Source organism: Cetorhinus maximus, chromosome 17 (assembly GCF_964194155.1).
Source record: "Cetorhinus maximus chromosome 17, sCetMax3.hap1.1, whole genome shotgun sequence".
Taxonomy (NCBI): Eukaryota; Metazoa; Chordata; class Chondrichthyes; order Lamniformes; family Cetorhinidae; genus Cetorhinus; species Cetorhinus maximus.
Window position 1 is genome coordinate 59,956,282 of NC_135895.1, and position 12,629 is coordinate 59,968,910.

At 45.8% G+C, this 12,629-nt stretch overlaps 1 protein-coding gene across 1 annotated transcript in view; it reads right to left on the minus strand.

Moving 5' to 3' along the window:
• Positions 1-12,629, minus strand: part of sgip1a (SH3GL interacting endocytic adaptor 1a) — a 213,855-nt gene that overhangs the window by 39,742 nt on the left and 161,484 nt on the right. The gene's annotated exons all lie outside the window — the stretch shown is intronic.

Sequence of the window (12,629 nt, forward strand, 5' to 3'; positions counted from 1 at the left end):
TGGTCTGAAGGCTGCACAAAGCACAGGGAAGAGGCCCTGGACTGAGACACTTGCCTTTATCTTGTGCAGAAAGGTTTCACACCTGAGTGACAAGAACACTGCTCATCAGAACAAGGAGCCATAGGCAGGGAGACATTGTTGGGAGTTTATTAACAATAGTGAACATTATGTACAAGTGATTAACACCTGTGCCCAGGCTGTGCAACTACATCTTTTTAACCTTCCTAACCCTGCTGCTATGTTATGGTGCTCCCTGGACATCCAAGGCGGAGGTGGAGGCAGCCTGCTGACTGCTATGCCCTGTCTGTGACATTGGTGGGCGTCCTCTGAAGAGCTGAGACCTGGAGGGCCCTGTCCTGCTTTCGGGGTCCTGCTGTGTGGCAGTGGCACCCTTCTTGGCCTGTGGAGCTGGAGCTGGTGTCACAGGAAGAGGGGATTCGGATGGGCTGGAGACTCCTGGAGTCACCTGGGTGGATGGCCCCAAGGTGTGTACCTGCTGATCCTCCTCCCGATGAATGCCCAAGGGCCCCAGACTGACTCTTTGAGGAGAAGGGGTAGCTGGAGTGAGATGAAGCTGCCCTGCACCCTTCTTGCGTACACACTGTTGTGAGCCAACTATGGCATCAGCGATGGAGTTGAGCCCGCGCAGCAGTACAGGAGTGACGCCCTGCACCAAGGTCTCCATGGCGTCCGCCATCTCCATCTTACCAATGTTGACCTTGGTGCATTGGCATTCCAGTGCTATCATCTCAGCCTGAAGGCGGACAGACTCCTCCATCGCGCCTTGCAACCTGAGGAGTGCAGCGGACATCCCTTCCTGATGTTCCTGAGCTTGTCTTTGCAGCTCCAGCAACTGTGATGTGAGCAAGTCCAGAGGCTCGTCATCTGACTCGGACTCAGCAACGTTCTGCTCTCCAGCAGTCCTCTGAGTGCCAGTCACCTGGGAAGTCCCGGCCGCCGCTTGCTGCGGAACAATCAGTGCAGTGTGCTCACCAGATTGTGATCCCGAGTCTATTCTAAAACTCAGTCCCACCAAGGTGTGTGTCTGCGCTGGTGGAGGGTGTGGTTGAGCGCTGTGATGGGGCATCAAGGAGGGTGCCTCCAGATTCCTCTTCACAGGTTTCTTAGGGACTTGATTGGAGGCTCTGGATCATGGACCCTGCCAGCTGTTTCCCAGATGTGCCTGCGAAAGCAAGGGGAGATAATTAGTGCATGGCAGTGGCCTGTGAAATGGGACACATCATTCACAGCATGGTTGTCTGATGAATGTTGCACTGCTGGGCCCTCACTTGGTAGAGCAGCGCCGACCTCACTGTCAACACAGGGATAGTCCAGATCCTCGCTGGCCGGCTGCGTGGCTCTGTTTTCAAAGTCCGTGAGAACCTTGATTTCAGGCATTCTTCCACCAGTAAGCGACCTCTCCCTCTTGTTGTGTGCCAGCTTGCCCTGCATGAATAGAGATGGAGAGAGTGTAAGCAGGATGCCTGCCAGGCCAGATGACAAGTATGCCTGGCATGTGTGGGCGGTGAGTGGTCCCATTGATGGGATGAAGACAATGAAGGTGAGTGTGAGAGAGTGAATGGTGATGTCCCTTGAATGGCAGTGAGTGAAGGCTCTGTGGATGTGTGATGGGTTTGTGAGTGTGTGAGTCGTGAGTGATGAGGAGAGTGACTTACCTGGCAGAATGGAGGAGATCATTCATTCTCTTGTGGCACTGGGTGGCTGTCCTCTTTTGCAGGGTGTTGGCACTGACCACTGCCTCCCAAGCCTGGTTGGTGATGCCACTGCCCAAACTGCACCCAGAGTGGGGGTAGAGGACATCACGGTGGGCCTCCACAGCATCCAAAAGGCATTCCAGAGTCACGTCACTAAACCTGGGGGCTTCAGTCTTCTTGCCTTTCATGGACATCTTCCCTGCAGCAGTCATGGGCTGGAAGCATTGAGATGTGTTTGTGTGTGTGGCTGGTCTTTAAATATGGTGCCTGGTGTGATGAAGTGGCGAGGTGATGGCGGGTGGGCTCTCATTCGCCTGCCCGCCATGGAAATGGTGTGTGTCCTGGAAATGCATAATTAATGTGGGGTTTGGGATAATAGGGCGTGAAAGCCCACCATCACGGCTGGCGGGTAAAACATCGTTTAACCTGCCCACTACCGCACTCAGTGCAAATCTATGACAATTCCCCCCAGAGTTAATGTTTCGAGTTCTTATGAGTCTTCTTCTGCTTTTATAAATCCCTTTTCTATTTGTCTGCCACATATGTGAATTGTTTTGATCTGGAATGCACTGCTGATAGGGTGGTGGAAGCAGATTCAATATGAATTTGCAAAAGGGAATTTTCTAAATACCTGAAAAGGGGAAATTTACAGGGGCTACAGTCAAAGCAGGGCCAGAATTTCTCGCTTATTGGGCGGGCGCGTGCCCAACCCGAATGAATATAAAATGACGCGCGATGAGATTGGGCGATCCTCCTGACGTCATTGCGCACTTGTGCGATATTTTGGTCAGTGGGAGTTGGAGCCATGCCCGCCATTAATTAAGCGGCCCATTAAGGCCCTTAAGAGCCCAATTGACTTGAATTTTTCGCTGCCTGTTCATCCGTTTGGTTGGTGGGCGGGCAGGTGAAAAGGCCAAGTGGCCTTTGCATTTTTGGCGAAACCTCATCCATGGGCACGAAGTGGTTTTGACTATTGATTAAAAAAAATTAAAACTTTTAACATTTATATTTAACATGTCCCTGCTCATGTGACAGAGTCACATGAGGGGACATGTTTTCATTATTTCTATTATGTTTGTTTTTATTGTTAAAAATCTTCACCTCCCTGAAGCAGCTCTGTGCCTCAGGAAGCTTTTACTGCGCGCAACCCCCGCCCATGCGCACGCTTCCGTGCTCATGCTCCTCGTGGCCCCACCCCAGCAGCGCTGAGCGCTACAGCGTACGTTTTACACTGGCAGGCTGTTAACTGGCCAGCCAGTGTGAAATCCATGCCGGGTCCTGATCATGGGCGGCGATCAGCTTTGCGATTGCTTCCGGGCCCACCTGCCACGCCTGCTCGACGAGGGCAAAATTCTGCCCCAGCAGCGTAGAACTAATTGGATAGCTCTTTCAAAAAGCTGGCGAGGACACAATGGGTCGAATTGCCTCCTTCGGTGCTGTATGATTCCATAACAGTTAATAGCCATGCAGACTGGATGGGGGAAGGTCAATGCAACATTTTTTTATTCATTCATGGGATGTGGGCTTTGATGGCTGGGCCAGCATTTATTACCCATCCCTAGTTGCCCTTGAGAAGGTGGTGGTGAGCTGCCTTCTTGAACTGCTGCAGTCCATGTGGTGTAGCTACACCCACAGTGCTGTTAGGGAGGGAGTTCCAGGATTTTGACCCAGTGACAGTGAAGGAACAATGATATATTTCCAAGTCAGGATGGTGAGTGACTTGGAGAGGAACTTCCAGGTGGTGGTGTTCCCATCTATCTGCTGCCCATGTCCTTCTAGGTAGTAGTGGTTGTGGGTTTGGAAGGTGCTGTCTAAGGAGCCTTGGTGAGTTCCTGCAGTGCATCTTGTAGATGGTACACACTGCTGCTACTGTGTGTCGGTGGTGGAGGGAGCGAATGTTTGTGGATGCGGTGCCAATCAAGTCCTGCTTTGTCCTGGACGGTGTCCAGCTTCTTGAGTGTTGTAGGAGCTGCACTCATCCAGGCAAGTGGGGAGTATTCCATCACACTCCTGACTTGTGCTTGTAGGTGGTGGACAGGCTTTGGGGAGTCAGGAGGTGAGTTACTCAGCACACAATTCCTAGCCTCTGACCTGCTCTTGTAGCACTGTATTTACATGGCTGGTCCAGTTCAGTTTCTGGTCAATGGTAACCCTCAGGATGTTGTTAGTGTGGGATTCAGTGATGGTAATGCCATTGAACATCAAGGGACCATGGTTGGATTCTCTCTTGTTGGAGATGGTCATTGCCTGACACTTGTGTGGCACGAATGTTACTTGCCACTTGTTAGCCCAAGCCTGGGTATTGTCCAGGTCTTGCTGCATTTGGACATAGAATACTTCAGTATCTGAGGAGTTGCAAATGGTGCTGAACATTGTGCAATCATCAGTGAACATCCCCACTTCTGACCTTATGATAGAAGGAAGGTCATTCATGAAGCAGCTGAAGATGGTTGGGCCTAGGACACTGCCCTGAGGAACTCCTGCAGTAATGTCCTGGAGCTGAGGTGACTGACCTCCAACAACCACAACCATCTTCCTTTGTGCTAGGTATGACTCCAACCAGCGGAGAGTTTTCCCCCTGATTCCCATTGACTCCAGTTTTGCTAGGGCTCCTTGGTCAAGTGCTGCTTTGATGTCAAGGTCAGTCACTCTCTCACCTCACTTCGGGAGTTCAGCTCTTTTGTCCATGTTTGAATCAAGAAGTCAGGAGCTGAATGGCCCTGGCGGAACCCAAACTGGGCATCAGTGAGCAGGTTATTGCTAAGCAAGTGCTGCTTGATAGCACTGTTGATGACCCCTTCCATTATTTTACTGATGATCGAGAGCAGGCTGATGGGGCGGTAATTGGCCGGGTTGGATTTGTCTTGCTTTTTGTGTACAGGACATTCCTGGGCAATTTTCCACATAGCCGGGTAGATGCCAGTGTTGTGGCTGTAGTGGAACATGGCAAGCTAGGGGCATGGCAAATTCTGGAGCACAAGTCTTCAGTACTATTGCCGGAATGTTGTCAGGACCCATAGCCTTTGCAGTATCCAGCACCATCAACCGTTTATTGATATCACGTGGAGTGAATGTAATTGGCTGAAGACTGGCATCTGTGATGCTGGGGACCTCCGAGGATGCCGAGATGGGTCATCCACATGGCACTTCTGGCTGAAGATTGTTGCGAATGCTTCAGCTTTATCTTTTGCACTGCTGTGTTGGGCTCCTCCATCATTGAGGATGGGGATAATTGTGGAGCCTCCTCCTCCAGTGAGTTGTTTAATTGTCCACCACCATTCACGACTGGATGTGGCAGAACTGCAGAGCTTAGATCTGATACGTTGGTTGTGGGATCGCTTAGTTCTGTCCACCACTTGTTGCTTATTCTGTCTGGCATGCAAGTAGTCCTGTTTTATAGCTTCACCAGGTTGACATCTCATTTTTAGGTATGCCTGGTGCTGCTCCTGGCATGCCCTCCTGCACTCTTCATTGAACCAGGGTTGATCCCGTGGCTTGATGGTAATAGTAGAGTGGGGGATATGCCAGGCCATGAGGTTACAGATTGTGTTTGAGTACAATTCTGCTGCTGCTGATGGCCCACAGTGCCTCATGGATGCCCAGTCTTGAGTTGCTAGATCTGTTCGGAAACTATCCCATTTAACATGGCGGTAGTGCCACACAACACGATGGAGAGTATCCTCAATGTGAAGACGGGACTTCCTCTCCACAATCAGTCCTACCAATACTGTCATGGACAGATGTATCTGCAGCAGGCAGGTTGGTGAGGATGAGGTCAAGTATGTTTTTCCTTCTTGTTGGTTCCCTCACCACCTGCCACAGACCCAGACTAGTAGCTATGTCATTTAGGAGTCGGCCAGCTCAGTCAGTAATGGTGCTACTGAGCCACTCTTGGTGATGGACATTGAAGTCCCCCACCCAGAGAACATTCTGCACCCTTGCCACCCTCAGTGCTTCCTCCAAGTGATGTTCAACATGTAGGGGTACTGATTATCAGCTAATGGAGGGCGGTACATGGTAATCAGCAGGAGGTTTCCTTGCCCATGTTTGACCTGATGCCATGGGGTCCGGAGTAGATGTTGAGGATTCCCAGGGCAACTCCCTCGCGACTGTATACCACTGTGCTGCCACCTCTGCTGGGCCTATCCTGCTGGTGGACACAGCCAGGGATGGTGATGGTGGAGTCTGGAGTTGCTAGATCTGTTCTGGATCTTTTTCTGTTAAGTATGATTCTGTGAGGCTGACTATGGCAGGCTGTTGCTTGACTAGTCTGTGAGACAGCTCTCCCAATTTTGGCACTAGCCCCCAGATGTTAGTAAGGAGGACTTTGCAGGGTCGACAGGGCTGCAACTGCCATTGTCGCTTCCAGTGCCTCAGTCAATGCTGGGTGGTCTGTTCAGTTTCATTCCTTTTCTGTGTCTTTGTAGCAGTTTGTTACAACTGAGTGGCTTCCTAGGCCATTTAAGAGTCAACCACATTGCTGTGGGTCTGGAGTCACATGTAGGCTAACAGATTTCCTTCCCTAAAACCAGATAGGTTTTTACAACAATCGACAATGGTCATCATAATTCCAGATTTTTATTGAATTCAAATTCCACCAACTGCCTTGGCAGGATTCAAACCTGGGTCCCCAAAGCATTACCCTGGGTCTCTGGATTACTAGTCCAGCGACAATACCACTGCACCATCACCTCCCCTTATGACCTCTGACAAATTACAAGCAGAGGGCCCTGGAGATTCTCGGAGTGGAAGCAATAGAGGTGTTTGGAGAGGGTAATGTCAGAGGCCGTCCCCTATACTCATTGTTAGCATAATTGTTTTCATTTTTATCTCCAAACTTAATCAATGCTCATTTATGCCTTTGTACACATGCATAGACTACAGCACAATACGGCAGAAAGTCTTGCTGTGTTTATTCATTTTCAAGGGGAATCTTTTGGGCCAGCCTTAAAGAAGAAATTCACCCTCTGATCCTATATGTATCTGGGAGGAGAAGATGATAGCCTCAATGAGGCATCTCAGGACTCTGCATCATTCATCCTACAATGGCAACCATCATTCCTAAAACATTCACCATGAAGGAGAAGGGAGGGAATTGTCAGTTAAAGCAGAAACTATTTGATGAAGTACACAGCACCAGCAGGAACATGAGAGTAAAACCGTACCACACAATAAAACAGATGAAGAGATGAATCTTCTCACTGTAATACACAATTCTAAAAGGGCTGTCTACTGAACTTGATTCAGTGGAGGCAATAATTCTTTGCCCATTTAGTTGTGAGTGGGCCTACTAGATATCATTGGTATGTATGGTCTGCCTTTGGTTTAATCTTCTTTCTCTAGAGTGCCTTCATTGTTGTTCTTCATCCAGTGGGAGAGGAGCATTGAAAGCATAACTGAAGGCAGAGAAATAAATTAACAGTGTAGCTTTAAACAACCTATTCTTAACTGGCACTAACTCTGCTAGTCTGTCATGGACATCGGAAATGGGTGAACACTGGCTGGGAAAATGGTGACATGCTCATTATACCCTAATCTATTTAAAGCTTTCGTAAAAACTCTCAACAATGCTCAGCAGCAGATAATAATATTGGCTATTTGCAGTGTTCGTGGACGTGTCATTTATCAGCCAGTTTCAACTAGAAAAGCCACTATTGCTGACAGGTATTTCAAAGTACTGTATACTACACAACAAGCCAGACCAATTATATCACAACGCTTTAGCCAATAAACCCCAAAAGAAACTTTACTTTAGATTTCTTCATTTTCACAATTTTGCATCATTCTTACATTAAAGATAATATTATCTGACATTAATTTTATATTTTAGTCTAGGAAGACATTTATTATTCAGGTGTACATGGACGGAAGAAAGAAAGAACATACATTTATTTGACACTTTTCATGTCTTCAGTCTGTCCCTCAGTACTTTATACCCAATAGATTCTTTTTTAAAAATTCATTCATGGAATGTGGGCTTCGTTGGCTGGGCCAGCACTTATTGCCCATCCCAAATTGCCCTTGAGAAGGTGGTGGTGAGCTGCCTTCTTGAACTACTGCAGTCCATGTGCTGTAGGTACACCCACAGTGCTGTTACGGAGGGAGTTCCAAGATTTTGGCCCAACGACAGTGAAGGAACGACGATATATTTCCAAGTCAGGGTGGTGAGTGGCTTGGAGGGGAACTTCCAGGTGGTGGTGTTCCCATGTGTTAGTTCCCCTGTCCTTCTAGATGGTAGTGTTTGTGGGTTTGGAAGGTGTTGCCTAAGGAGGCTCGGTGAGTTCCTGCAGTGCATCTTGTAGATGGTACACACTGCTGCCACTGTGTCGGTGGTGGAGGGAGTGAATGTTTGTGGATGGGGTCCCAATCAAATGGGCTGCTGTGTCCTGGATAGTGTCAAGTTTCTTGAGTGTTGTTGGAGCTGCACTCATCTAGGCAAGTGGAGAGTATTCCATCACATTCCTGACTTGTGCCTTGTAGACAGTAGACAGGGTTTGGGGAGTCAGCAGGTGAATTACTCACTGCAGGGTTCCTAACCTCTGACCTGCTCTTGTGGACACGGTATTTTTACGACTAGTCCAGTTCAGTTTCTGGTCAATGGTAACCCCCAGGGTGTTGTTAGTGTGGGATTCAATGATGGTAATGTCAATGAATATCAAGGAGTGGTGGTTAGATTCTCTCTTGTTGGAGATGGTTGTTGCCTGGCACTTGTGTGGTGCAAATGTTACTTGCCACTTGTCAGCCCAAGCCTGGATATTGCCCAGGTCTTGCTGCATTTGGACCTGGACTGCTTCAGTATCTGAGGAGTTGTGAATGGTGCTGAACATTGTGCAATCATCAGTGAACATCCCCACTTCTGACCTTATGATGGAAGGAAGGTCATTGATGAAGTAACTGAAGATAGTTGGGCCGAGGACACTACCCTGAGGAACTCCTGCAGTGATGTCCTGGAACTGAGATGATTGACCTCCAGCAATAACAATCATCTTCCTTTGTGCTAGTTATGACTCCAACCAGTGGTGAATTTTTTTTACGTTAGATGCAATCAAATTCATTGCATGCAAAAGGGCTATTGGTTAATGTCTTAGGCGAAATTTCCCCTTTATTAGTGCCAGGAAACTGATGTAACTCAGGCAGAGGAGGAAAGCTGTCACACTGGCTCCCCAGCTCACAATCCCTCTTGAGGGATTGCCCAGGCAATGGGCAGGTGTACTGCAATTAGATTGAAATGTTGGAAATATAGTATACAAGATATTTTCTGCCATTATTGTCAAAGCAACTCTCTGGGTGCAAGGGATGCCATGCGTTTCTGTCATTCTAGGTTGCTATGGGCCCTAGAAGAGAGCTTTACAAGTAAAACAGCCCTTTACCTACTGCAATCAATCACCTAGGCAAGGCTGGGGATTTGAAATAAATTAGGTCAGATAATTCTTATTGTTTCCGTTGACAGCATCAGCTATTTGACACATGCCTCAGAAATTTCCCTTCCCTCACCTGAGGAAGGTGGAAACACTTTTGAAATGATTTAAATTATCCTGATCCTGTAAATTGGGACACAGGCAATGGGGGTGGCCAGCAGTCCCATCCTGCTGAATATCTGCCACCTTTGTGGAAAGGAGGAAAATCAGCAGGCTCCCTCCTTGTCAGCTCAAAGATGCTGCTCTTAAAATTAACAAAGTGCCAAATTAGCTCATTTGGTAGCACTTTTGTCTCTCATTCAGAATTCAAACCCCATTCCAGAGCTTTAGCAACATATAATCTTGTTGCCATGGCATTGCAGCTCTGAGGAAAAACCTACATTGTCGAAGCTTCTTTCCCACTTCTGCCTGCTCCTCTTTAACTTATCAACAGTTTCGGGCTGTGCCTGGACTACTTCTGAGTTCAGCCCAGTTGATCCCCATTAAGCTCAGCAGGATCTAGGACTGAGCGGGAGTGTCGGTCGTGCTGTGGACCTAAAGTAAGGTCAGCCATTCTGGCATTGATTGCCTTGGCTCCCAGCTGCAGGCTTTAGCATTGTTTGGAACATTGTCTTCAGCCCCATTTCTGGTTGTGCCTTTACAGAGATAGGGTGTCAATCCCTCCGATTTAAATGATTGCATTCCCTCGAATTGGAATGAGTCACCTTCAGAGTGAAATTATAGACCCAATGCTTTTAAAAAGAAATGGAGTGCCATTTGAGAAATACCCCAGCCCCATTGTGGAAGACTAACAAAATCTGGGCGATGCACTCATCGGAACACCAGATGCTGAGAGCGCATATCAAAATATTGCATAATCTAGAGCACATGATATTTTCATCTGGTAATTTTAATGCATGAAAGCTCACTGGCTGTGGTGCACAATTGTCCAATATGGTGTTGTGACATATGTCAGGATAAAAGTATAAAATCTTCCTAATAAATTTAGTGTCATTCCAATTTCGACATTCCTCACTTTACACTGACACGAACCCTTTAGTGAACTTTAACTAGGCTTATATGCTTTGCATAAGCACTGATTTAGTGATGTTGGCTAAAACCACCAAGTTGTACATTTGCTTTTATAATAACTGGTTACAAGCTGTTATGTATGCCTAATGAGAATGTAGAGGAAGTTGGAAGATTGCAATTCTGTTCTCCACTTGGATTATTTAGAAATCATATCAATGAAATTCAAATTAAAATATATCCTTTGGAAATGGTTACCAAACTTTGGAGCATGACATCTTTTGGAAAAGAGCAACATGTTAGAGTAACTCAGTATTTTGTTTGATTGTGGGATTTTTCTTCCATCCTTTTCTCCTTCTTCCCTGCTTTCCGATAGGTCATGTCTGTTGCTGTGAACAGATATTAAACATTAACAGTCCTCTGGTGTATGTTGATATGGTGTGTAAAGAGAATATAGTTTTTTTCCTAATATTACTGTAGGATGCTGAAGCAGGTGTGGGGGCAATGTGTGTATGTATAGTGTGTGTGTGTGTATGTGTGTGTGTGACTGATTTAATTAAACTGAAGACTGCAAAGTTTAAATCATCAAAGGGATTAGGTATAAAAGCAGGCATTTTGAAATGGAAATGGGCAAGCTAAGATGAGGTCCCAGTAAATACTTTATAAATGGGAATTTGCATTAAGAGATAAGTGAGGAGTGAATTGTTAGCTGTTTGAATTTCAAAAGAGGAATAATAAGAAGTTTTACAGCTGGCAAAATTGTAAATAAGTAAGGCAAAGTTATTAAGTTTGTTTTTCCAGAAAGTGCTGGCCATCATGACAACATAAAAGAATTTTATATCCTGGGAAAGGTAACTTTCAAAGAAAATTTAAAACAATGGATTTATAGATCAAATGGGGAGAAAATATATTTAAATAAAAAGTTGGCCATGTGAGATCTTGAAATGTGGGCTATGCAAAGACAGACTTGTGAAAAGCAGCCTCTAGCCACCCCAGAGAAGTGCTTGGCTGTTCCAGAAAGCAAGGTTTTGTTATAGGCCTTCAAATGCCATTGTTGAGTGAGAGGAAGAGATAAACTGTGAAATACCTCCTTATAGCAACAGTGGGTGCCTTGCGGTAATATTATTGGATGTTTTATACATTAAGAATCTATTTGGACTGTTGCCTGGAAAAGATATTTATTGTGGGAGTCTAGCTAAGTAAAAAATCTTTTGGGAAATGTTCTAAGACTAAATTTAACTGTGTAACTGTAATCTTGTGTGTTTAAGTATTATTTTCTTTAGTTAATAAAGGTCTTAATTTAATATTTAAAATCTCCAAAAGTGGTAGTGGAATCTTTACTTCTGACTTCAGTGCACATACTTTCTCGTAATAAAATATAAATTGCAAATCATTGTGATAGCTTGGCCAAGTTTTCCTTTGGAATTTGATTACCCCTGCAATTACCACTTGCCATATCATAACAGGTGAATGTTGACAGGCTGTTCCATTGATTGGCTGGAGGGATAATCACAGTTGAACTTCAACCTATCATCTGATAATGACATTACACAACTACTTTACACCGATGATTAAAAAATAATCTGGATGAGAAAATAAAGATTGATTAATCCTCTTCCTTGACCAAAGACACTACAATGAATTGCTGTCGGGGTTATTTCTGTTGCTAGAACACTTTTAAATTGTGTATTAAATGTAGATATTGATTAATACTAGGTCTGCAATAGTTCGGTGTAAAATAAATGACCATTTTCTTTTAAGGCCATGCCTATAGTTTCTTATTCTGAGAAAAAGCAATTAAAATTAAACGTAAAATTTAAATCATATAGAGATAGAAAAATATTAAAAGATAAGAAACACATTGCGTCTTTTCTCCCTGTCAGGCATATTGTATACATAATAGGTCACAATGTTGGTGATACATGGAATTAGTAAATCACTGCAAGGATGGAAAGATGGGAAGAATAAAGGAAAGCTCCAGTAATCTATTAAAGTTCATGTCAGATATATTCAGATAATAGTACAAGAGTGACACAGGGCAGAATTGACCAGATTTGCACTAAGAGCGGTAACGGGTGGGTAAAACGATGTTTTACCTACTGGTGGCAATGGCAGCTTTTCACACTGTATTATCCCAAACACGCAGCATTAATTATGCATCCCCAGGAAACATGCCGTTCCCATGGTGGGCGGGCTCTCATTTGTCTGCCACACCATCATCTTGCTGCTTCATCACGTTGGGCGCCATATTTAAAGTGTGCCACATGCACACCTTTCAGTGCTTCTAGCCCACAACTGCTGCTGGAAGACATGGCCCCAAAAGGCAAAAAGGCTGCAGCCCCCAGGTTCAATGACGCATCCCTCCAGCGCCTTTTGGACACAGTGGAGGCTCACCGTAATGTCCTCCACCCCTACCCTGGCCACAGGATTTGGCAGCAACCTCACTAACCTGGCTTGGAAGACGGTAGCAACAGTGATCAGCACCAAT